Here is a 27,092-nt window from a genome sequence, read left to right as displayed (position 1 = left end):
AGCATCCAGTCAATGTAGTAGTCCAACAAAATGGTAGTTGTTTTTCGTAGACATGCGGTGGCTATAAAATTATAAGTTCTCACCGCCCATATTGATACAAGGTTCGATGACCAAATACGAAGTTAAGATCTCAGGTAGTGAGGCGAGTGAACGGAGTGTCGCCACTGTTGGCCCGTGACTCGTGTCATCCGTCACATTCGTCGCGCCGCTGAAAGCTGTGAACCGCGCCGAGAATACATTTGCGGTCCTCCTGGCAGTCGCGCAAGCGCCAGCTGCGCGAGGCACGCGTCGTCGGCGCGTGATCTCTTTGGTAAGCGGAAATGCATGTCGCCGTTGACAGGGAGTCAAGGAGTGGAGCAATGCACTAAGTGTGTGCAACGGCACTTCGCAAATAGATGACCGTGAGTCTGCGCCCTTCTGAGAACCCGATGTGGCTTGTTACGCAGGAGCGTTTTGAAACAGATACACTGGTGATGTACTAAAACTACACTAACGGAATACAAATCAAAACACCTAGAAGAAGACGTACAACATAAACCAAAGGCAGTGGGTGTGTTTCTAAATCAGAAATATAGTTTATATTCAAATTTCGCGCCAGTCGCAAAAGAGTGGCCCTTGCAGCGCCACTATGTGGATGCAGATAAGGTTTGTTTTCAATACACGCTGTATCGGTCGTGGGCGTTAGTTACCTTTGAGACTGGACGTGGTGAGTTGGTGTTAACCAAGAATGCCTTTATGGCGACAGTGACGCTATTATCAACATCGTACTTAGTTTGAATGAGGTCTTCTAATAGGGCTGGAAAGGCGGGAATGTAGCCACTGTAACTGACTGCGGGCAGTGGTGGTTCGAAAATGTACCGTCGCAAGAAGACTGGGCTCCGGACAGCTACCTGGCATTACCTAGAGTGAAGACCATCGTGTTCGTCTTATGGCTCTGCCACATAGTACTGCATCTGGAGCAGCAACTTGAGCAGCAGCTGGCACCACAGTGACACAACCTTCTGTTACAAATCGGTTACTTCAAGGACAGTTCAGAGGCAGACGTTCTGGAGCGTGCATTCTACTGACCCAAAACCACGGCCATTTGCGACTTCGGAGGTTTAAAGCGAGAGCTAATTGGAGGGCAGGGTGGAGATCAGTTGTGTTTTCTGTTGGAAGCTGACTCTACCTCGGTACCAATGATGGCCGTGTGTTCGTTAGAAGGAAGCCAGTTGAGGATCTACAACCAAACTGTCTGGATGCTTGACACAGTGGACCTACATGTGGAGTTATGGTCTGGGGTGCGTTTTCGTGTGACAGCAGGAGCACTCTTGGTTATCCCACGCACTCTGACTGCCAAACCGTCTCGTGATTCGACCTGTGGTGCTGCCATTCATTAACATCTTTCCCGTAGTATTTTCCAACAGAATGACACTCGCCCACATACCACTGCTTAACATAATAAGCTCTACACGGTGTAGACATGTGTCCTCGGCCCGCTCGTCTGTCTCCAGTCTACCACATTTCTGACATCAAAGACAACAACCGTCCCTTTATTGACCGACCATGTGCAACTCACATGAAACTCCATCCAACAAGCTGACATCCCGTATCTGTACAACACAATGTATGCATGTCTGCATTCTTGAATCAACATTCTGGCGGTTATATCGGTTATTAATATTACAGCATTTCCCAATTTGCAAATGGTTTATCTCGCGTTCACATTAACCTGTTGTCTTGCAATGTGAATCATTTAAATATGCCGGGGGGTTCTAGGCGCTACAGTCTGGAACCGCGCGACCACTGCGATCACAGGTTCCAATCATGCCTCGGGCATGGATGTGTGTGATGTCCTTAGGTTAGTTAGGTTTAAGTGTTGTAAGTTCTAGGGGACTGATGACCTCAGAAGTTAAGTCCCACCCTAGTACTCAGAGCCATTAGAACCATTAGATTACAACTTAAATATGTTACCTATGCAAACGTATTCCCGAAATTTCTCTAATTTTTTGGTGTTACGATTTTTTTTTACGTCAGTGTATTATTAGGACACCGGTAAGGAGATGTACTTTACGAATTGCTCCCTTGTCACAGAAATCATAACCTCCTGAAGGAACCTCACTTCACTCGTTAATATCCTACATAACTTTTCGCTACATCAACCTTACATTCGATATTTCACTATTCTCATGTGTTCGTTGTTTGAGCACATATGACATTTTCTTTCTTATCACTTTGCATTTAGTTTTCATTGTTTTTTTCATCAAGATTTTGACTGGTTTGCTGCGACCCACAACGGTTTCTTCTCCTGTGCCCACCAATTCATATCAGAGCCGCACATGCACTCAGAATCCATAATTGTTCGTTAGACCTGTTTCAGTATTTTCCTCTACAGTTTTTACACTCAATAGCTCCGTCTAGTAGCTGGTGTCTTGACACATACCATGTCATCCTGTCCCTTCTTCTTGCCAGTGTTTTCCGTAGGTACATCTCCTCGCTGTTTCTACGGATGACTTCATAATTTCGTATCAGTCCGCCTAACAGAACGCCACATCTCAAGCGCTTCGATTCTCTTGTTTTTCCGTAGTACATGATTCACTACATTACCGCGGTAGTCTAAAATGTTTCGAGAGTGGATTATAAAAAGAACAGAAAAAGTTAAAATGGTGGTTATAATGCTTCAGGTATGCTACTGTCGACCCTTGCTTCGGTGCAACGCATAGAACTACGTGAAACTGCTAGAAATGTCCTTCTTGATGTGTTTTTCAACTCGCGCATCACATTGGGACAATCTTCGGTCTTGGCGAGCCATCAGGACCCTTTCTGCACTTTGTCGTTCTGTAGTAGGTTCGTGTTGATAACGCTAACTCTTGTCACCCATGATGATTTCTTCCATAAAATAACTGTCCGCATTTTTCATTTCAGCGAAGTCGCAGCAGGTGCCCATGCGTGTTTTTTTAAGGCGGTCAAGATGTGCGCGACGAAGTTGGCAAACAATCTTCTCTTCTTCAGACGTTGTGGAGAATGTGTTGAACACTTGATTCGGAGATGTTCAACTCGTTACTCCATTGCGATTTCTGAAACAGTGTTGACATATTACAATCGCACGCCCACTAATTAATGCCGCCTGTTCACAGCTGACAGGTCGCATCCACACCTGTTCATTGTTACTTCAAGGCGCCACCGTAGTTACCGTACCAGGAATAAAACGGTTATTTTAGACGGACCGTGTACAATGGTGTGCTCCCAGCAAACATCAGGCAATTCTTCCTCAAATTAAAACCGATGTTTAAAGCAAGTGAACTTCTTTTGCCCAGAAATACCCTCACTGCCCGTCCTAGTCAGCCTTTTATGTTCTCCTAGGATCTTCCGTAATGTGTTATTTCGTCCAAGGTAGCAGAATTCATTGACTTTGTGTGATTTGCGGTCACCAATCTTGATAAGTTTATCGCTAATCTCATTCCTGTTACTCCTTATTATTTTCGTCTTTCTAGAATTATCTCTCGGTCAGGACTCTGTGTTCTTAGACTGTCCATTTCATTTAACAGTCCTACAATTTTTCCTCTCTTTCACTGAAGATAGTAATTTCATTGGTGAATCTTTATAATTGATGTTCTTGCACCCAGAATTTTAATCCCATTCCTGGGATTGTCTTTTATTTCCGTCATTGTGTTTTCGATGTACATACTGGACACTGGTGAAATACTGCATCGTTGTCTTACACTCTTTCTAATCCGAGTAGGTCGTTCTTGGCCTTCAGTTCTAAATTTTACGTGCATCCATGTCCGAACGAACTTTGCATCGTATTTCCGAATAACACAGGTACTTTAATACTATATTTATCCGCCGACACAGAGCGAAGAGCGACTTCCAAGTGAAATGTCTCCACTGTACGGGAATACACGTAACAGACTTACGAGTAAAGGATGTAGACCCATGGATGACAATATATAGATGTTTGTGTCTGGCCGTGAGTCGTGGTCGGAAGGTCATGTGGTAATGCGACCGCTAGCGAATCACCGGAAATCCAGGTTAGAATCCAAAAAATTCAAGTGGCTCTGAGCACTGTGGGACTTAACATCGGAGTTCATCAGTTCCCTAGAACTTAGAATTATTTAAATCTAACTAGCCTAAGGACATCACACACATCCATGCCCGAGGGTTAGAGTCCCAGTCCGGCATAAATTGTCGTCATTCCATTACACAGTTCACGGTTGTCTACATTCTCAAGTGCGAATACATGTACTGTATTCTAATGTTTAGTCTTCAAAATTTGGTTCACTTGCATACTGGCGACTATGCGAACGTTTACTGTAAGATACTCTTTATTACGGGGTACTTGTAATCTCAAATACTTGTCCGAGGAGGGGAGCTCTCGAACACATTTAGACGCAGCCCATAAATGTTTAACGAAGGGCGGTCATAATGTTTTATCTATCACTCCCAAAAAACGAACTCACTTAATTGATTTGATTATTAGCTTGCCGGTGTATTTGTGAATTCCTGGCACATGTTGCAGTCTACGCGCAGTTGTACCGTAATAACACGCCGCTAGAGCGGCGGGAACAATAAGGAACAGAGCACTAATTAACACGAAATGGGCTACGGCATTTTGCTTTGGCTGCTCTGTGCTGGTAACATCGCCATTGAGCACGCATAAGAGCCTTCTGTTTTAGTGGCGTGTTCGGTAATATAGCGTGGAGATTTCAATGTTTCCCAGAACTTCACGCAAGTACCCATAAGCAAACAATAAAATTAATTACGTAGTTAAAACTTCACCACCGCCAGACGCACTTTGTCTTCTGATACGTGGAGGTGACACAGTGGACTAGCTGGGCTGCAGAGTGGATAATGAAGAGTAGAGCACGAGCCGTAGCAGTGAAGCGCGACTTGGCATTGTGACAGAAAAACAAATGCGATTAATCGAGGTTCCACAACAAGGCTTTCAAATTGCTAATGACATGAGAAAGACATTCGTGGGCACAGAAGAGTTTTGCAACGGACAAGAACGTGAGTCACATGATACTACGAGGCTTCGTATCCGCCTCACTCACTTCTGACAACGGGATTGGCCCTTACCTCTCCCACTGACTTAACTGTTCTAATCAGCAATACTCTAGAGGAAATACAAGAAACATTCAGCAGCATTCAACGGCATTTGAAGTATAAAATTTGTGTGAGAAACACACAAATCGCCTACAGCTGTCAGTATTGAATAACCGAATTTTTTTTGTCAACAGCAGAACAACATATTACAACAACAGTAGGATTCGTTATGAAAGGAAAGTAGGGCAGAAAGCGAATTACTGCAAACAGTTCAGTGATTAGCTGTTCTCATCACAATCGACACCAAACTAACGCCGATGTGTTGCGCATCCAAGATGGTTCAAATGGTTCAAATGGCTCTGAGCACTATGGGACTCAACTTCTGAGGTCATTAGTCCCCTAGAACTTAGAACTAGTTAAACCTAACTAACCTAAGGACATCACACACATCCATGCCCGAGGCAGGATTCGAACCTGCGACCGTAGCGCATCCAAGATGCTGACAAGAATAATTAACAGAATAACTGCAAAGAGAATCGAGAATGTGTTAGATGACGATCAATTTAGTTTTCGTAAAGGTAAAAGCACGATGTCTGACGTTGCGCTTGATAACGGAAGCAAGACTTGAAAAATATCAGCACACCTTCAGGGCACTTGTCAACCTACAAAAACGGTTTAACAGTGTAAAACCGTGAACGAAGCTACGAAACTTAAGAGTAACCTATAAAGAAATACACGCAATGTACAGTTTGTACAAGAACGAAGAAGGAACAGTAGGAATGGCAGGTCAAAAACGAAGTGCTCTGATTAAAAGGAGGTAACACAGGGTTGCAGTATTTCGCTCCTACTGTTCAGTCATCACGTCGAATAAGCAATCACGGAAAAATAAAACAAAGGTTCATGAATGAGATTAAAATTTAGGATGAGAAGATGCCAGTGATGAGATTTGCTAATGACACTTCTATTCTCAGAGAACTGAAGCGGGGTTACAGGACCTGCTGAATCGAATGAACAGTCTGGTGAATATAGAACGTAAACTGAGAGTAAACGTAAGAAAAATAAAAGTGATGCGTAATAGGAGAAATCGCGTAAGCGAAAAATTTAACATCAAAATTTGGGATCACGAAGTAGACGGCTTTAAAGAATTCTCCTTATTTGGAGGCACAATAACCAGGCAGACGGACTGAGGAAGACTAAAACAGGAATCTAACGAAGTCGTCACTCCAAACCAAAAGGTCGACTAATACGAAACGTAGAGCTTAACTTGGCATCGAAATTTCCAAGTATTTTGTAAAGGAATGTGTGTTTGGAGTGCAGTATTGTATGACAGTGGATCATGGACTGTGGGTAAACTGGAAACACGAGTCTCTAAGCGTTTTACATGTGGTGGTATAAAAGGATGTTGAATACAAGGTGTACTGGCAAGGTATGAGGAGGTTTAGCGAAGAAAGCAACATATGGAAAGTCCTGATCAGAAAAAAGGGCAGTATGAAGGAACATGCATTAAGACATAAGGGTATAACTTCCATGGTACTAGAGAGAAGGCTTTTCCTCATTAAAAACATTGGGTTTTTTCCGTTTCCTTAAGTTATACCCTTGCATTTTGTTCGTCAAACAATAATGCGTAACTTTATGGAAGGCCCACCCGCTTCTCTGCAACGTCATCAAGTGCGTCCGCCATGTATTCTGGAGCTCTGGACGAACAGAGCGAACTACATTTCACAAGATCATTGTTCGCGCAATCCTTGTGACTCTTTTACCTGTTCTTTTTTCGCCAAGAATTCCTCTCCTCTGTCAACTTTTCCATGTCAGGGACGCACTTGCAACTGAAATCCTCAGTTATTTCGTGGGCCATGTAACCCAGTCTCCGTCTTTCTCTACAGTTTTTGCCGTCTATAGCTCCCTCTACTACCACGGAAGTTATTATCCGATCTCTTAACAGATCTCCTATCAACGCCTCACTTCTTCTTGTCTGTGTTTTCCACGTATTCTCCTTCTCGTCTATTCTGGGGACTACCTCCTCATATTTACCTTATCTGTCGATCTAATTTTCAAAATTCTTCTGAAGCACCACAACTCAAATGCTTCTATTTTCTGTTGTGGTTTTGCCACAGTCCAAATCCCATTTTCATGCAATGCTGTGCTTCAATCCTATATGCTCAAAACTTTCTTGTATATTTGGTACTAGTAGAGTTCACTTTGCCAGGAAAGCCCTTGTTGCCAGTGCTAGTCCGCTTTTTATGTCCTCCTTGCTCCTTCCTGATGTATTAGTTTGCTGTCTAGGTAGCAGAATTCCTAAACTTCATCTACTTCATGACCATCAACCCTGAGATTAAGTTTATCGCTGTTCTCATTTCTTCTACTTCTCGTTACTTTCGTCTTCCTTCGATTTACGCTCAATTTGTACTCTAGACTCATTAAACTGTAGGGGCGGAAGGCAACATCCCTCCCTCACATCCTTTTCAATCCAAGCACTTCATTCTTGGTCTCCCACTCTTATTATTCCTTCTTGGCTCTTGTGCTTGTTTTACATTACCCATCGTTTCCCTACAGCTTTTCTCAGCATTTTGAACATCTTGCACCATTTTCTATTATCGTACGTTTTTTCCAAGTCGACAAATCCTATGAACGTGTCTTGATTTTCCTTCACTCTTGCTTTCGTGACCAACCACGACGTTACAATTGCCTCTCTGGTGCCTTTACCGTTCCTAAAGCCAAACTGATCGTCATCTGACACATCCTCAGTTTTCTTTAACATTCTCCTCTATGTTATTCTTGTCAATAACTCGACCGCGTAAACCGTTACACTGATCGTGAAATAGTTATCGCACTTGGCGACTCCCGGTATGTTCTGAGTTGTGTTGACGATGTTCTTGCGAAAGTCCGATGATATATCGCCAGTCTCATACGTTGTATACACCAGCACTATCGTAAAAAGACCCAAACATCTCGGATTGACGGCACCGTGATGACGATTTTAATGGAGATGCCGTACATGCTATCTGATGAGATTGACACTGGAATCGCCTATGAATAAATCGTCTCTTTCTCTAAGTCTACAAATGCAAGAAACGTAGGTTTGCCTTTCCTTAATCTTTCTTCTAAGATTAGTCGTAAGGTCAGTATTGACTCACGTGTTCCAACATTTCTACGGAATCCAAACTGATCTTTCCCGAAGACGGCTTCTATCAGTTTTTCCATTCGTCTGTAAAGAATTCGTGTTAGTATTTTGCAGCTGTGACTTATTAAACTGATAGTTCCGTAATTTTCACGTCCGTCAACACCTGCTTTCTTTGGGATTGGAATTATTATATTCTTCTTGAAGTCTGAGGGTATTTCACCTGTCTATTGAACAGTAATAGAACTAAATCATGGTAGTCCCATTTATACTTGAACTGAAGTACTAGGTCGGTGGCTGTAGCCCCGCTGTGTCCGCCACGAGTAACTGCCCGTGGCGGCTGGCGTTAGGTCAAGCGGCCGGCGCGGCGGGGCGATGCGTGTTGTGAGCGCCGGCAGCAATCAGCAGGGAGGGACCGCTGGGGAGCAATCAGGCGGGCGGCGGGCTGGCCAACTTGCGATGATGCTGGCGGCCGGCGGCCGGGGGAGAACCTCTGCCCGTCTCTGGGGCGCCCGGACGCCGAAAAGTTTATCAGCTGGGCGAGCAGGAGGAGGAGGACCTGCAGCCCAAAGCGGAACTCCCCTTCACTGCAGTGCCAAGTTCGGTAACCCAACTCCCAAAAGACAGAAAAAGCTCGCACACCTCCGTCACACATTAGACAGAAATTCTTCAGAATACTTTGATCTGTAGTTCCTCTATGGGCACGACAGGTTCTTTACGCAATCACACAGATACGAACACGAAAACTTTGATCGAAACTAGTTACATTGTAAAATAAATTTGTAGCTCAGACAGTTTATTAAACTGTTTGGTTGGTGCATAACTTCGTAGCATTTTCCCATAACTTTAATAGAGACAACAGACATACATAACAGAGACTTAAGTTATCAGTAATATATTATCCTTCATTATTTACATCAGTCTGCTAACGCTGAGGTAACATTTCGACTCCGCGACTGTACAAATCTCGTTGTTTAGAGGTGAAAACTGATTGAGCCATGCTAGGAGCGCATTTTCATCTCGAAAGTAAGTTCCTTGAAGGTTGTTCGACAGAGAGCGGAAAAAACGAAATTACAATTATATTAATACCTTCACCTGCTGACGGGCGTTGATGTATATCAACGGGGACAGGTGAAAATGTGCGCCCCGACCGGGACTCGAACCCGGGATCTCCTGCTTACATGGCAGACGCTCTATCCAGCTGAGCCACCGAGGGCACAAAGGATAGTGAGACGGCAGGGACTATCTCACGCACACCTCCCGCAAAACTCGTATGTCCACACCCTACATTCGTAGTGTCCCACACCACACACTCATTGTGGAAGACATTGTTAACAAGCCCCGTAAGAGTTCGTGGAATATGTGTGCATCCGCACAGAACAAGGAGGTCATGGCCGATATTGCCAGAACTATATACTTACATGTTCAAAACGTTAAAATGTGTGTGAAATCTTATGGGACTTAACTGCTAAGGTCATCAGTCCCTAAGCTTACACACTACTTAACCTAAATTATCCTAAGGACAAACACACACACACATGCCCGAGGGAGGACTCGAACCTCCGCCGGGACCAGCCGCACAGTTCATGTATGCAGCGCCTTACACCGCTCGGCTAATCCCGCGCGACACCATAGTCCCTGCAGTCGCACTATCCTCTGTGTCCTCGGTGGCTCAGGTGGACGCCGCCACGGTAGCTCAGCGTGTTCCGTCAGAGGGCTGCTAGCCCTCTCTAATAAAAAAACTGAATAAAGAAATCGACGATCAACTTGAAAGGATGTCTCGTGACGTCCGTCCCGACCAAACGCAACGAACAATACCGAAATAAAAAGGTGGAGAGAGCGTCTGCCATGTAAGCAGGACATCCCGGGATTAGAGTCCCCGTCGGGGCACACATTTTCACCTTTCCCCGTTGATATAAATCAACGCCCGTCAGTAGCTGAAGGTATTAATATAATTTTAATTTCGTTGTAGAAGGCTGCAGGTCATCAATGGTGCCTGTTCTTTCGGACATGGAGGAGATAAAAATCTGAGATCGGATGAATAAGGTAGGTGCGGAATGACTTCGCAACCTAACTCCGGTATAGCGTCATCAGTTAATCTAGCAGAAGCTGGTGGGCCTTATCGTGTAGTAGTAGCACTTCATGCAGCCTTCCTGATCGTTGTTATTGGAATGCGTCTGCAAGAGCTCTCAGTTGTTGGCAATATATGTCAGCAGTGATGGTGACACCGCGCGGAAGCAATTCGTAATAGACCACACCGTCGCCGTAGTGCCAGATGCATAACATTCTCTTCTGTGCATGCGCGCCGGTCTTTCTACCGGCTGTTGCTGCTTTGTTCGGGCTCAGTCATTTCTCTCTCTTCCTCATGTTAGCATAAAGACACCATCACTCGTCAGCAGCAACGATACAGGGTAGGAATGGTCGGTGTAAATCACGAGCTAACTGTTGACGAGCTAACAGTGGTGCAGTTATGGCCGCCCGCTGAACTTTGTGATTATGTCGTAGAACATGCGGTACCCGTATTGCCGATTTTTGAATCTTCCTAATCGTGTAAAAATGTCGCGCGATAGTGAGACGATCACAGATCATCACATCTGCCAGTTCTCGAGTACAATGATTTGAATCGTTATGGATTAACGCTTTTAAACGATCTTCATCAAACCTCGAAGGTCTTCCTTAACTTTGAGAGTCACTAATGTCAAAAGTATACTCCTTAAAATGAGATAAATATTTCCTTGCCGTGTTCTGTCCAGTAGCGTTATCTCATACACGGCGCAAATATTTATGACTGCCTCCGCTGCGTTCACTCCCCACTGAACTCACACAAAACTATGTCGGAAAAGTCGGGGTATCTCCATTTGGCAGCCCATTTTCTAGCGTGCACACCTCCGCTATCACCAAATGACAAAGGACGATATGAAAACTGAAACAACAACAGTGAACTAGAAATACAAAACGAGAATTGATAAATAAATCCATTGCAATCGGAATACCAGCATGCAAAACAAAAAAACGAACTTATTCACCAATCTTTGGTAAAGAAATTTAAATATCAACAGAGATACCGAATTCTCTCGCGATAAGTAGTCGGCAGTAGTAGCTTACCAACTCCACAACGCGCCGGTTTCTCCTATCTGTGGCTATTGTGTACGCCAGGGATAGTTGTTTTTGTTCCTCCTAAATTACTGATCTGAGCATGCGGGGCCGACTAAAGTTTTCTTTATTTCCTGTTGTAGTCAATGGTTTTGGACACCTTTGATTAGAAAGTTCAATAGGTCCTGGAAGGAAGCAGCGCCTTATAGAACTGTTTGGCCCGAAATAATTTGGTTGAGCGTATGGTGACTACGTGAAGTCGAGGGGTCGGCCGACAATCCTCTCTGTGGTACGTAGTGTCGTGTTCCATCTGTGGCGGAGGCAGTGTTCTCAGTTACGTCTCTCAAGTCAGTACATGGTTCTCCTGTGTTATCAGCCAAGTTATTTTTCCATTATAATAACTTTGAAAGCATTTGGAAATGCGTCCCTATGAGACAGCGTCAACTTATTCCACGTTCATAGGCGACTGTTTCTTTAAGTGAGCAAGCACTCGCTAGTTTGGTGGAGCCATTACGTCAGATCGCGAAGCCAGTAGCTCACAGGATGCTGGAGGCTTGGTGAACGAAACAATCGTGGCGAACGTATCACTGAAGCGCTGTAACAAATACATCTGAATAAACCACGCGCAGAATCGTGAGTGGGAGGGGGGGATAGGGGGGTTATGATCATGGGAGGGTTCAAATGGTTCAAATGGCTCTGAGCACTATGGGACTTAACATCTATGGTCATCAGTCCCCTAGAACTTAGAACTACTTAAACCTAACTAACCTAAGAACAGCACACAACACCCAGCCATCACGAGGCAGAGAAAATCCCTGACCCCGCCGGGAATCGAACCCGGGAACCCGGGCGTGGGAATCATGGGAGGGTCTTGGTGCTAGGTTCCTATTTGAGTGAGGAACATGGGGGGAGAAGCTTTTGGTGTAGTACGGACCAGTTGTCATTTGTAAAGCCATTCGAACATCTGTCTTACTGTAGCTATGATACAGTATATTAAGCGAAATTTGAACGATGAACCAGAGCTAGTGCCCAGGCAAATTGTGCGAACCGATTATTTCCTTTTGCAAAAGATTTTAATTGTTCTGAAATTAATGCTCAGCTAATAGTATCATTTGTATGTGCACCTCTCGCATTTTACGCGCAAAAACACCCAATCTTAAAGAACTTCGGACTGGAGCGAGGCTGATAGTTCAGATCTGATCCATCGGTGTATCGAGTAATGGTCTGAGATAAATTTCAACCGGAAAACTTTGCTCGAAGGCAAATAAATGAATAAAGTCAAAACGAAATTTTTTATCCAATCTTTACCCGTTGTCGAGATACGATGGTTTAACGTTTTTCTGGCAGGTTATAGCAACGCGCCTCTTCCATGCCTTGAACTTACACGAATCGATTCAAGCTTTGCACAAAGGTAAATAAAGGATAAAGTCAAAACGAATTATTTTTTACCCTATAATCTTTATCCTCTTAGAGATATAATGGTTTAAAGTCGAGTTAAATGTAGCACGTAAAGTTCGTTCTTATGTCGATTTGCTGAAACGGTTTAAAATGATCCGAATAAATAAAAAATTCATTATTACGATAAAACCGAAACCCCCTTTCAAAAGTCAAGCGTCAGTCGGATTTCACGAGCAAGAAACATCTGACTTGTGAGGCTTCAATCGCGTGCCACTTTTGTGTCTCACACTTGTGCGAATCGGATCAAATTTTGTTGACAGATAGGCAATTACCTGTAATTGGTGGCGGTTATGTTGCTTTGTGAAAGTTTTGTGGGTTGTTACCAGATAAATAACATGGTTCGAAAGGCAATAAAAAACATATAGCTGACCAGTCGTCGCTCGAGTCAACGAAACGCTGAACCGGTTGCTAAGCTATGGCGGCCTAATGTCAAAATTATGGTCAAGTGAAAGTTGGGAACCAGACTGAAAAATGCTCCTGCCGTACTACAAAACAAGCGAATATAACTTGGGCAGAGTTTGGGATGAAAAATGAGAAAACTAACTTTCTGACTTGTATGGTGAGGTGGCGTAAGAACTGATGGACCAAAATATGTGTGCGTCAAAAGAGTGGGATCCATCTACAATAGGACCTATCCGAGACTGGGGATCCATCTATAACAGGAAGTACCCCAGAGCGGAGATCCTTGCGTCCTGAACTTAAGTGGCACGTTGTGTCACATCGCACGACATGACAAATGTCACTTTGGATGAAAGTCTAGCGTGTGTCATGTTATAAGACATGACATCATTTGTCATGTTACGTTACTTGTAACGATGCATTGTTATATGACATGACGACATGTATCATGTTACTTCACTTGACGCTATGCATTATTTTATATGACATAGGTGCTGATACTAACAAGTAAAAAATGTTTCGATTTATAAGCCTTTGAAGTTGCCAGACAAGGCGAAAAGCTAGTTCCCTTCGTTTACATACCTAACTCTGCCCAGGACATATTCGCTTTCCAAATGGTTCAGACTGATCTAAGCACTGTGAGACTTAACATCTGAGGTCATTAGTCCCCTAGACTTACAACTACTTAAACCTAACTGACCTAAGGACATCACACACATCCATGCCCGAGGCAGGATTTGAACCTGCGACATTGGCAGCAGCGCGGTTCCAGACTGAAGCGCCTAGAACCGCTCGGCCACTTCTGCGGCTGTTCGCCTTTCCTTTTTTTTCCTACGAAAGGAGCATTTTTAATTCTGTTAAATTACTTTTCTTTAAAGTGGCTCTTCCGTATTGCCCTCACGGGTGCATCAACTTAAGCGGTGTAATATATGCAGTCCATTGGTCAGATCTCGGAATCCTTCTGAGACTAGTTAGACAGCTGCAGGGGTCTTTTATTCACTTCGGAGTAGCGTGATGTTTAATCATGCTTCGCGGCTCAACGCGATGCTGGCAACCCGTGTTTAGACTGAATTGATTTCGCCACTCAAGTATCGAAACGAACGTTTCGGCAAGTGTCCAGATTCCTATATTACGAAGTCGCTGTACATCAGCCGATTGGAATGGTGCCATTATCCTCTTATAGCGATCGACCATGATACCATTACTCTACTCACGCGTCTATTAGTCAGCCACACCCAGAGACATGCTTACAACTCACTTACACCGCGAGGGAAGGAGAAATTGTACGCAGAGGAAGACATTCTTTTCCGGATATCCTTTTCAGGGTTTTGTAGCGAACAACGTTCTAAGACACGCTTTTTACCGCCACGAATTACCAGCTCAGAGTAGTAAATGAATAAATAAATGTTACAGTTCTCACGAGTTCTAAACTTCATTGCGAAACTATTGAGTAAGCTCAGCTGGAATCTTTACAACTGAAGACTGTGTAACCGCATGTCTGTTACATTGTTAAAAGAAGGAACTCCTCCGCAACCGACCTCGGAAATGCAAATTGAGCTGGTGTTTAAACCAAGTTGAGGTCAGTTCTCTTCACGCTAGCAAAATATTACTAGTCGATCATTAACCAACAAAAAAAGAAATAGCTCTGTTTTCGATGTGTCCAATTGGGAATATATAAATTAATTAACCTCCAACCATATCGAGTATGATTAGACACTAAAATCTAAGTGTAAGATGTTTTATAGCAAATTTAATTGCTAAAATAACTCGTGGTACTCTCTTAAACTGTTCAACTGACAAAAGAAAATTCAGTGCCTATGAAGGAATCACATTCAGGACGGAGTAAACTCCATAAATCACGAGACTAAATGATCTACAGTGATAATTCGTAGAGGGCGTAAACTGATAATCGTTTTCAAAGGACATTTGACAGTATTTCACTCACCCCTCTTGTGAATTCATGAAATCATCTTTCTTTAAATGTAAAGCGAGACACATTTCTCTGATTATTTTCCGTGAACCAATCATCAAGACCGTCAATATCTGCCTTTTTTATTTTTCATTTTCCCATTAAAATATTAAGGAAGAAAGGAAGCAAGACTAACGTTTCACATCCCATCGACGACAAGAGAGATCTGAAAATAGGACGAGGGAAGAAAAATCAGCAGCGGGTTGTTCGACAAGATCGCCGTTTAACAATCAGAGCAGTGTCTGAGTTAACAGGAGTTGACGAGGAAAGTGCCGAACAAGTTTACCGATTTTTTCAATGTTTGCATCAGTTTTTGCTGACAATGGTCTGCCAGTGCGAGTGTCATCACTGGTGTCTTCGCGGCCATCTTTAAATCGTTTAAACCACTCAAACACTTGTGTTCGCGATACACAATCATCGCCGTACACTTGTTGTAACATTACAAACGTTTCAATTGCAGATTTTCCTAGTTTGAAACAAAATTTGATGTTAACACACTGTTCTTTCTGTACACTCAACATTTTCCGACGCACAGACAAAACGTCAACTACTTAAAACAGACGCCACGGGCAGACTGAGTGCAGGAGGCAGATGAAACTCGAGCAGTAGGCGGAGCGAGAGTCACGTGACAGGCCACGCGACTTTCAGCCTTATTGCATTCGTTTTATTGTTTCACCAGTACTAGTCCGGTTTTTTTTCTAGCCACACCTCGTATTCTATTATAACCACAACCTCCCTCCAACTCCAGTTCTCGTTGTTTTTTAATTTCATTTGTATGAATCATTACTTCATTTCATTGTTAATCTGTTAGGAGGAACGGATACTGATTTTATTTGTCAAGTTAACCTTCACAACCTGATAAAACGTATCCACGCGTTAATATGGGGTAAGTCCACCATTCGACTTTATGGCAGCTTGGACTCTGCTGGAGACACTTTCAGATAGGTGTATGAGTGTTTGATGAGCAGGATTAGGATTTTTAGGTGCGTACCTATTTTCTTAAGGTATATTAAAATTGTTCGGAAAGATAACACAGTGTGAAATTTTGTAACTAGTTGCAAAAAGAGGCATTTCTTTACGAACCTTATTCCCTTTTTCGGACCTATGTCCTTTTTTTTCTCCTCAACCAAGTCCATAATCTCCTTTTTCCCTTTTCTTCTTTTAGGTTTCATTCCAATTTATTCTATAAGATTTCTAGTCAATATAAAATATTTAACTTTCAATTAACGACTCTTCAACTTGCTATGTACGTGCGAATGGTATAAGCCTACCTCTTTCGATAAATGCCGCGCTGGAGTTGAAAACGCACCTGCAACAATGGAAATTAATTGTGTGGTCGACAAAACCTCTTTCTCTCGCTTTATCGCTATAAAATAGCCCGCTATAATGCAATTGAGAATGAGCGATTCTGTCCCACCAGAATCAGTGGCCTGCTGTTTGTGAATGTGATTTTTTTTTAATGTGAGAGACGTCATCTGCTCGCCTGGAGGTGGAGGCTGGTCACGAAGAGGCGGCAGTATCCGCACCCGCCAAGTTCCGAGGATGAAGACCGGGTTCTGCTCGAACCTACTAGAAAACGCTGAGACTGCAGTTCCAGCATGAATGAGAACGTTCTGGTAACTGTTTTATATAAGAGTTTTATATATAACTGTTTTTATATATCTTGCGCCCACTCACTCACAGCCAGTGAGTGAGTGGGCGCAAGAATATTGTATGGCAGTCGCATTGAGTTAGCAAGTTAACTGGTGTCAGCTCTTGTTACATAACTAAACGAGTGTACTACTAAATCTTATCATGCCAAATGTGTCCAGTGCCCGATTTATTGTTCTGGCTACGGAATTCAAACAATGTTTCATAGACACTGGAGGAACTGTTATGCGATTTACTGTCTGCGATTAATGAATGTTGTTAGATGAAAAACACCGTCGAGATCACATCAAGCAACACATTTCTAACTCCAAGCATCAAATGAATAACACCCATCAAGCAACTACATCGGGGCAACTTCCATTACGAAATGCGTTCCAACAGAGTGCTTCAAAAAGCCAAAATGTGAAGGAATTAAACAGTGATTCGTGTGCATCTCTTACACAAGCAGGAATTCCACTCAGTAAGGTGAACCATCAACGGATTGCTAGAAAAATACACAAAGAAGTCAATGTCCGAGGGGAGTACTTAAAGAAAAAACTACAGGGTGCCTGTTTACCAAGAAACCATAAAGAATCAAGGGGAAAATGTTTGATTAGAATGTGGGAATCATTGTGGATGAAAGCATTTTCCCTTAGCAGGGGAGAAATTTAAGCCCATGTTGTTAAAAATGTATGAGTTGCAGAAAGTCAATGCAAGTACAATAAAGCAGTCAGTTATGGACTAGTGCCAAAACCTGTGGCCTACTGGTATCGAATTTGAACAACTTCTTCTTGTGCTTGCAGAGTAGGCTGCATACACAATTTCAGCTGTTAACTAATTGCTATTTTTATTTCCGACCTCGAAGCATGTGACATGCTTCGTTCATGCCCTTTACAGAGTTTGTGAATCCATAAGGAACAAATACGACGTCGCAAATAAATTCATCTCTGCCCTGAAGAAGGGGTTGTGTTGTTTGGGGAAGGAGACCAGACAGCGAGGTCATCGCTCTCATAGGATTAGGGATGGATAGGGAAGGAAGTCGGCTGTGCCCTTTCAAAGGAACCATCGCGGCATTTGCCTGGAGCGATTTAGGGAAATCACGGAAAACCTAAACCAGGATGGCCGGACACGGGATTGAACCGTCGTCCTCCCGAATACGAGTCCAGTGCCTGAAGAAGAATCTACGGTTGTTGGGTACAAGGAAACCACTGGCCTGCCTCTTCCAACTTTCCCAGTCATTACTCGTTGGGTTCAAAAAATTACTCTGCGCACTATGGGACTCAACAGCTGATGTCATTAATCCCATAGAACTTCGAACTACGTAAACCTAGCTAACCTAAGGACATCACACGCATCCATGCCCCAGGCAGGATTCGAACCTGCGACCGTAGCGGTAGCGCGGTTCCAGATTGAACCGCCTACAACCGCTCGGCCATACTCGTTGGGGAAGTTGGATTGTGTGTGCTGCTATGTTGAGTGAAAATTTTGACAAAATTAAAGAGTTTGTGCTTTCTCTGGGTACAGCCGACGCTGGTGCAATTTACAAGGTAAAAAAATTTCTGTTACCGGAGAAAACACATAATTTGCAGAGACAACTACATTGCGTCCATAGTTACGACTACCTGACTGCAGTTATTAGACGATTAGAAGAACTGTGGTATCGAGTTGAAGCTGCATGGGCAGCTGTACCTGTACACGACAAGGGTAGAGCCAAGGGGCGTAACACATCTGAAATGTAACGTCCAATTTTCAAAGTGCCGTCAATGCGAACAAGAGGTGACCGAGACGTGTGACAAATGGCACCCCATAGCATCACGCCGGGTGATACGCCAGTATGGCGATGTCGAATACACGCTTTCAGTGTGCGTTCACCGCGATGTCGCCAAACACGGATGCGACCATCATGATACTGTAAACAGAACCTGGATTCATCCGAAAAAATGACGTTTTGTCATTCGTGCTCCCAGCTTCGTCGTTGAGTACACCATCGCAGGCGCTCCTGTCTGTGATGCAGCGTCAACCGGAGCCATGGTCTCCGAGCTGATAGTCCATGCTGCTGCAAACGTCGTCGAACTGTTCGTGCAGATGGTTGTTGTCTAGTACACGCCCCCATCTGTTGACTCAGGGATCGAGGCGTGGCTGCACGATCCAGTACAGCCATGCGGATAAGATGCCTGTCATCTCAACTGCTAGCGATACGAGGCCGTTGGGATCCAGCACGGCGTTCCGCATTACCCTCCTGAACCCACCGATTCTGCTAACAGTCATTGAATCTCGACCAACGCGAGCAGCAATGTCGCGATAAGATAAATCCTCAATCACGGTAGGCTACAATCCGACCTTTACCCAAGTCGGGAACGTGACGGTACGCATTTCTTCTCCTTACACGAGGCATCACAACAACGTTTCACCAGGCAACGCCGGTCAACTGCTGTTTGTGTATGAGAAAGCGTTTGGAAACTTTCCTCATGTCAGCACGTTGTAGGTGTCGCCACCGGCGCCAACTTTGTGTGAACCCTCTGAAAAGCTATGCGTATCACAGCATCTTCTTCCTGTCGGTTAAATTTCTTAAATTTCGCGTCTGTAGCATGTCATCTTCGTGGTGTAGAAATTTTAATGGCCAGTAGTGTACATACTTCTTTGAAAAAGAGTAATTTTTATTCACATAATTTGCATTGCCTTTAAATATTGCGTTACTATAGAAAATGGGAAAAGAAATCTTGCTGTTTTAATAACAATGCCGACGGAAACGAGCAAGAAACACATGGCGTATGGACTGGACAGCATTGCTGAAGTCCCTGCTGCCCTGTGTCGGGTACGTTTGTACGTTCAGTGTGCAAGACAATGTGCATTCAATAAGTAATAAAATAATTTTTTCTCGGCCATTTCGTTTGAAAAAATGCGGAATTTGTCGTGGGAATCCTGGAATATTGCCGCTCCAGCCACTATACTTCCTTTAAGTTCCGATAGGTGCCGCGCTATACGTAGCCTTTCAAAATGGCATCTGTAACGGAGATGGGTTTCTTTTAGCGGAAAACCAGAGCATCCCACATATTCACAGGCGCTTGCAGAATGTGTACGGAGATCTGGCAGTGAACGAAAGTACGCTGAGTCGTTGAGCTAGGCGTCTGTCATCATGGCAACAAGCTCGTGGAAACCGCTCCGATCTCCAATGTACCGAAAGACCGCAGACGGCTGTGACTCCTGCAATGTTGAAAGTGCGAACACGTTCAATCGAGGCGATCGACAGATCAAAAAAGAAAACTCGCTGCACAGTTGGACGTCTCTGTTGGTAGTGCTGTCACACTCCTTCACCAGCTGGGGTAGTCGAAGGTGCCTGCCCATTGTGTTCCTCGCCGCATAACGGAAGATCAAAAAGAGCAACGAAGGACGATCTGTGCAGAATTGCTTGCGCGTTACGTTGCTGATCGTGGCAACATTTTGTCGAACATCATCAAGGGCGATGGAACATGGGTTAATTACTTCTAACCGGAAGCAAAACGGCAATCCACGGAGTGTCGCCACACCACCTTTCATCCATAGAAAAAGTTCAATGCTGCATCCTCTGACGGTGTAGTTATACCGACGGTCTTCTGAGAGTCTGAAGCGGCTATACTATTTGGTGTTCTTCCTGATGGTGCAGCGGTCACATCTCGTGGTCGTGCGGTAGCGTTCTCGCTTCCCACGCCCGGGTTCCCGGGTTCGATTCCCGGCGGGGTCAGGGATTTTCTCTGCCTCGTGATGGCTGGGTGTTGTGTGCTGTCCTTAGGTTAGTTAGGTTTAAGTAGTTCTAAGTTCTAGGGGACTTATGACCACAGCAGTTGAGTCCCATAGTGCTCAGAGCCATTTTGCAGCGGTCAACATTTAAGCCTGCTGCAGGGGAAATCGAAGAAACGGCTTTAGCATGTTCGTCACCACAAAATCCTAACAAACTTCACCTTCTCCAGAACAACCCAAGGCCACATACAAGGCTGTGCATCTGAGAGGAGCTCACAAAACTTCATTGAACGGTTCTTCCTCGTACACCCTGTGACCTGGATCTCGCAACTTCTCAATTCCATCTGTTTGTCTGAATGAAAGATGCAATCCGCGGGAAGCAGTACGTGGATGATGAGGAGGTTACCAATGCAGCAAAGCGCTGGCTCCGATGTCGACCAGTAGAGTGGTACCTCGCGGGTGTACAGGCCCTCCCAGTAAGGTGGCGTAAGGCCGTCGCACTAAACGGAGATTATTTTGAGAACTAGGATGGTTCAAATGGTTAAAATGGTTCAAAAAATGGTTCAAATGGCTCTGAGCACTATGGGACTTAACATCTATGGTCATCAGTCCCCTAGAACTTAGAACTACTTAAACCTAACTAACCTCAGGACATCACACAACACCCAGTCATCGTTAAAATGGTTCAAAGGGCTCTAAGCACTATGGTACTTGACACTTGAGGTTATCAGTCCCCTCGACGTAGAACTACTTAAACCTGACTAACCGAAGGACATCACACACATCCATACCCGAGGCAGGATTCGAACCTGCGACCGTAGCAGCAGCAGCAGCATGGTTCCGGATTGAAGCTCCTAGAACTACTCGGTCACAGCGGCCGGCCTAAACTAGAATTCTGTGGCCAAAAGTGTGCGGGATAATGTGGTGTATTCGAATCGCGAATGAAACTGACTTGATTTCAGAAAGAAAATGTTGCATTATCACTTACTGAACGGCCGTCGTAAATGGTGGGAAGGGAATTTCACACCTAGTCTTCCTAAATACGAATCCAATGTCTTATCACTGCGTCACCTCAGTCGGTGGACGCACTGGATGAAAAAGTGATTTCCTTCACGCAAACGCATCGCAGAGCTCTCCACCCCTCCTCGTCCACCGAAGCACTTAAGAGGCGCGCGTTGATACGAGGCAGTAAACGCGTGGTGCGGGCACAGCCGCCTCGTTATCAGTGAAATGTCCAGCCGGCGAGGCAGCAGTAAACGGCCACCGGTACTGTCGGCTGCGTGACTGGCAAGCCAGAGGGCGCCGACTTGGCGAACGCCCTTGTTTACGCCGTTGCGGCGGCTTAAATAATTTATGCGCGCTATTAATTATTGCCGCTATCGGTCTATCTGTTGCCACTGACAAGAAGAGAGAGATCCGATTAATGGGCGCTTTTTCGAAGCGACCGTTGGGAGTGTAATGGAGCACGCGAAGCACACCACGCGATTGGTGGCACGGACTACCCCGCCCTGACAAGCAGTCACTGTGTGGCGGCGTCCCGCTCCCTCCCTTTGACTCCAGGCGATCAGGGCGCTGCTCGGGAGTGAAGCCCACAACAAGTCACGCAACGAGCCGACAAACGCTGCCATCCGTGAACTTGTTCTGCATCTACATCGGTAGTCCGCAATCCACCATACGGAGCGTGGCGGAGGGTATCCCGTACCACTACTAGTCATTTCCTTTAGTGTTACGCTCGCAAATAGAGTGAGGGAAAAACAACTGTCTCTAAGGTTCCGTGCGAGTCCTAATTTCTCTTGTTTCTGTGGTCCTTACATGACCGGCGGCAGTAGAATCGTTCTGCAGTCAGTTTCAAATGCCGGTTCGTTACATTTTATCAATAGTGTTCCTCGAAAAGAACGTCGCCTCCCCTCCGTGGATTCCTAAGTGAGTTCCTGAAACATCTTCGTAACACTGACGTGTTGTAGTACGAACCTGCCGTAACAAATCTAGCAGCCCGCTTCTGAACTGCTTCGATGTCGCACCAGCCTGAATAACCCCTGAATAACGAAAAGTGTGAGGTCATCCACATGAGTTCTAAAAGGAACTCTTTAAACTTCGGTTACACGATAAATTAGTCTGATCTAAATGCCGCAAATTCAGCTAAATACCTAGGTATTACAATTACGAACTACTTAAATTGGAAGGAACACAAAGAAAATGTTGTGGGGAAGGCTAACCAAAGACGGAGTTTTATTGGGAGGACACTTAGAAAATGCAACAGATCTACTAAGGAGAGCGCCTACACTACGCTTGTCCGTCCTCTTTTAGAATACCGCTGCGCGGTGTGGGATCCTTACCAGATAGGACTGATAGAGTACATCGAAAAAGTTCAAAGAAAGGCAGCACGTTTTGTATTATCACGAAAAATGGGAGACAGTGTCACAGAAATGAAACAGGATTTGGGCTGAAAATCGTTAAAAGAAAGGCGTTTTTCGTTGTGACGGAATCGCCTCACGATATTCCAATCACCATCTGTCTCCTCCGAATGCGATAATATTTTGTTGACACCGACCTACATAGGGTGGAACGATCACCACGATAAAATAAGGGAAATTAGAGTTCGTACGGAAAGATATAGGTGATCATTCTTTCCACGCGCTATATGAGATTGTAATAATAGAGAATTGTGAAGGTGGTTCAATGAACCCTCTGCCAGGCACTTAAATGTGATTTGCAGAGTATCGATGTAGATGTAGATACACACAAACTCTTCTTGTGAAGTTTATTGATAAGTGAAAATCGTATCAAAATCGTAACAGCTGTCCCAGAGATTAACCTTCACATACATCCATAAAAAAAAAAAACGAGAGATGGCGCATTCGGGAGGACGACAAATCAAATCCGCGTTCGACCATCCATATTTAAGCTTTCTAAGATTTCTTTAGATCACTCCAGGCAATGCTGGCATCGTTCGTTTGAAAAGAACACCACACTTGAAACAGTTCGAATTTGTGTTCCGCCTTTAGTGACCTCGTAGTCGACGGGATGTCAAGCCCTAATTTTCCTTCCTACCTCCTTCGGATAGTAAATCGTAGCGGAGGACTCTGAATTACATGTAGGATTTATAGACTTGCGTAAATAAAAAAAAAAAAAAGAACCGTTTCAGCTTAACTACGCCATCTACAAGTAATCGGCAGAGTTAGTCTCAATCGTCAACCGTCCAGAAGTAACTGTCGAAAACGGGCACACTAATCTGGGTGTGTTAAAGACAGATGCCAGACTGAGACTTAACAGAAGAATCATAAGTAGCATAATTCACCTACGAGGCACTTAAAGTGCAAAACCCAGAGGCGACAAATTCCTGAGTTTTGTTGATCGGAATGCCACCTTTAACAAGAAATATTAACGGAGACAAAAGTTTCAAAGGACCCTTAAGCCCTTTGTTTGTTTATCCAGTTTGAAATTCAATGATAAATGCCCAATAAACTTCGATGAGGAAGAAAGTCGCCGAGTATCGCTTAGAACCTTAATCTCAAAATTTCGAGAACCTTCCTTCTCATACAAGTAGTAAAATATTGTTTCCTCTGTTTTATATTTATCACTAAAGAGAGCAGTACATGCAGTCTTACTTCCCAGTGGAACTGTGCACCTTACGGCTAGTATGCCAGAAAGTAAACATCGCGCTAAAAACTATCCATGATGATGTTCGGTTTACGGGGTGCTCAACTGCGCGGTCATCAGCGCCCGTACAAATCCCAAATTTTCGCAAAGTCCAATTTTTTTTTTGTCGCAGTCGAGTCTAGCCACTGTTACGTATGATGATGATAATGATGATGATGATGATGATGGTGATGATGAAATGACGAGGGCAACACAAACACCCAGTCCCCGGGCAGAGACAATCCCTAACCCGGCCGGGAATCGAACCTGGGACCCCGTGATCCAGAGGCAGAAAACTATCCATGACGATACCGTTGCGTTTATGTAAATACAAGCATTCGTCCGCCACCGTGCGGTTAGTAATAATGTAGGTTACACCGAGAGCTTTCCAGCTCTTTAGGTGCATACTTACTAAACTATGAAGTTGCTAGGGTAATAGTAAACATGGAGATGCTTCAACCTACCCTGCTGCACGTCACCACAATACGAAATTTAATGTGTGCGCCTATAAAAGACAGGCCGTGTCTAGGCGTCTTCTACAGTATTACTGTCCGTATGATGTACGATGATTGCTTATGCTTACAGATACGCAACGGTGAAACCGTAGGTCGTTCATAGCACTGTGCTGCATGAAAACCATACGATGTGCAGTCCGATGACTTGGTAGCAGCTACAAGAAATTCTGTGTAAGGGGTTGTAAGAGCAGTAAGTAGATGATGAATTTTAATATCCATTGACCATAAATGTTCTAGTCGCTACTGATGTACGGCTATTCCGGAAAAGGTTTTGAATAAATAAAATAAACACAAAAAATGTTCAAATGTGTGTGAAATGTTATGGGATTTAACTGCCAAGGTCATCAGTCCACAAGCTTATACACTACTTGACCTAAATTACCGTAAGGACAAACACACACACACACACACACACACACACACACACACACACACACACATGCCCGAGGGAGACTCGAACCGCCGGCCGCGGTGGTCTCGCGGTTCTATGCGCGCAGTCCGGAACCGTGCGACTGCTACGGTCGCAGGTTCGAATCCTGCCTCGGGCATGGATGTGTGTGATGTCCTTAGGTTAGTTAGGTTTAAGTAGTTCTAAGTTCTAGGGGACTGATAACCACAGCAGTTGAGTCGCATAGTGCTCAAAGCCATTTGAACCATTTGAGGACTCGAACCTCCACCGGGACCAGCCGCACAGTCCATGACTGCAGCGCCTTAGGCCGCTCGGCAAATAAACACATACAGCTTTAACTGACACATATTAAACCTGACCTTTCTCACTTACAACAATGGACTGTACGGGGATGCGAACCCAATCGCTTGCACTACGGAGGCAGAACTCTTCGGACTGAGCCACCACTGCCTCGCCTCAGGGAGCGAGATACATATCCCCCGCTGTGTACCTCGCATTCCGAGCCGCTCCTCTCCGCAGTTAAGTAACAAACGGTCATCAGGGCAGCAGCGAAAGACACGGGCGACGCATTACATCTGCACTCTACGGCCGAGTAATTAAGCTGCTCGCGCTGCGCAGTACATCCCTTACATGGGAGTGTGCGTGCGTGAAATCGTGTGTGTATGAGCTCCCGCATGTGTGTGTGTGTGTGTGTGTGTGTGTGTGCGGCCGCACGCTGCGCAACTGTTTGCGGAACTCGGCGGCTAAATGCGGCGGCCGACTATCAGCGACGGAAGTTGTAGCGCCGCCGCGCGCCCTAATTAAAGTCCGCCCCGAGAGGACGAGCATGAGCAAGAGAGCGAGAGCGAGAGCAAGGGAGCAACAGCAAGGGCGCGGCGGGGCGGACTCCAGGACCGCAGCGGCTGCGGCCGCGCGTGGCAAGAACAGCCACACAGCAACAGACCACCGAAGACCGGCCACCGGGCTGCTACTGCCTCGCCAGTTCCCGCCGCCGCTGTTGCTTCCGTCCAAAGGGATCCCAGCATTTCTTTTCTCTGCTTGTTATGTGCCTTCTCATTTCATTAGCAAACTACAGACGGTATACATCATGGAGTGTGAAAATACATGCCTCTCTTGTGTTATGCATTATCTGCAGATCTCCGGACGGCCGGAGTGGCCGAGCGGTTCTAGGCGCTACAGTCTGGAACCGCGCGACCGCTACGGTCGCAGGTTCGAATCCTGCCTCGGGCATGGATGTGTGTGATGATGTCCTTAGGTTAGTTAGTAAACCTAAGTTCTAGGGGACTGATGACCTCAGAACTTAAGTCTCATACTGCTCGGAGCCACTTGAACCCTTTTTATGCAGCTCTCCTTCAGTGGACGGAACAAAACATAATTTCATTTAGTGCTTATAACTTGCAGCAAACGTTTCGACCAGAACAGGAACAGCGACTCTTCCCAGTGGAATGACACTATGTTGAGTAAATGGGCCAGGAAGTTGGTCATCCTGGTGGTGCGAAGCATATATTAAATGGATGTTTGCCTGTAAAATTTCTTCACTGTCTGGATCACAAAAGGTTATTTTTATTTAATATGAAAGAAAAAATGGTTCAAATGGCTCTAAGCACTATGGGACTTAACATCTGAGGTCATCAGTCCCCCAGAACTTAGAACTACTTAAACCTAACTAACCTAATGACACCACACGCATCCATGCCCGAGGCAGGACTCGAACCTGCGACCGTAGCAGCAGCGCGGCCCCGGACTGAAGCTCCTGGAACCACTACGTCACAGCGGCCGGCTATGAAAGAAAAGCATTACAAGATTTTTTAGGCGTCATGGTAAATTACACACAAGATCTGATGACACAACAAATATTTAAAAAAATTATACACAGCTAGAATACTGGTTGCATTCTAACTCTTGACGTTTGCTAAAGTCGTGGATATATAAACTGGTGCGAAGGCCTGTTATTTTTCACGTATGTCAGATATTTTGTTATTGAAAAATTCATCGGCTGTTTACAATAGACGGCCTAATGATGGTGTATGTATAGTAGATGCACCTACGTTAAATCTGCCGATCGTTTTCGATGAGATAAGTCATCGATACATATATTCATACATGTATGTGTGTGTATGT

The 27,092-nt window shown here is 44.7% G+C and overlaps 1 long non-coding RNA gene and 1 other non-coding gene across 2 annotated transcripts in view; one reads left to right on the top strand and one right to left on the bottom strand.

Annotated features, from left to right (window-relative positions):
- Positions 1 to 27,092, top strand: part of LOC126237239 (uncharacterized) — a 570,495-nt gene that overhangs the window by 227,469 nt on the left and 315,934 nt on the right. The window lies entirely within an intron of this gene.
- Positions 9,286 to 9,360, bottom strand: Trnat-ugu (transfer RNA threonine (anticodon UGU)). The gene has a single exon. It is a non-coding gene; the product is annotated as a tRNA-Thr (tRNA).

The sequence above is a fragment of the Schistocerca nitens genome, chromosome 1 (genome assembly GCF_023898315.1).
Source record: "Schistocerca nitens isolate TAMUIC-IGC-003100 chromosome 1, iqSchNite1.1, whole genome shotgun sequence".
Classification (NCBI taxonomy): Eukaryota; Metazoa; Arthropoda; class Insecta; order Orthoptera; family Acrididae; genus Schistocerca; species Schistocerca nitens.
The sequence above is the reverse complement of the archived record's forward strand: the minus strand, read 5'-3'. Positions and strand labels throughout refer to the sequence as shown.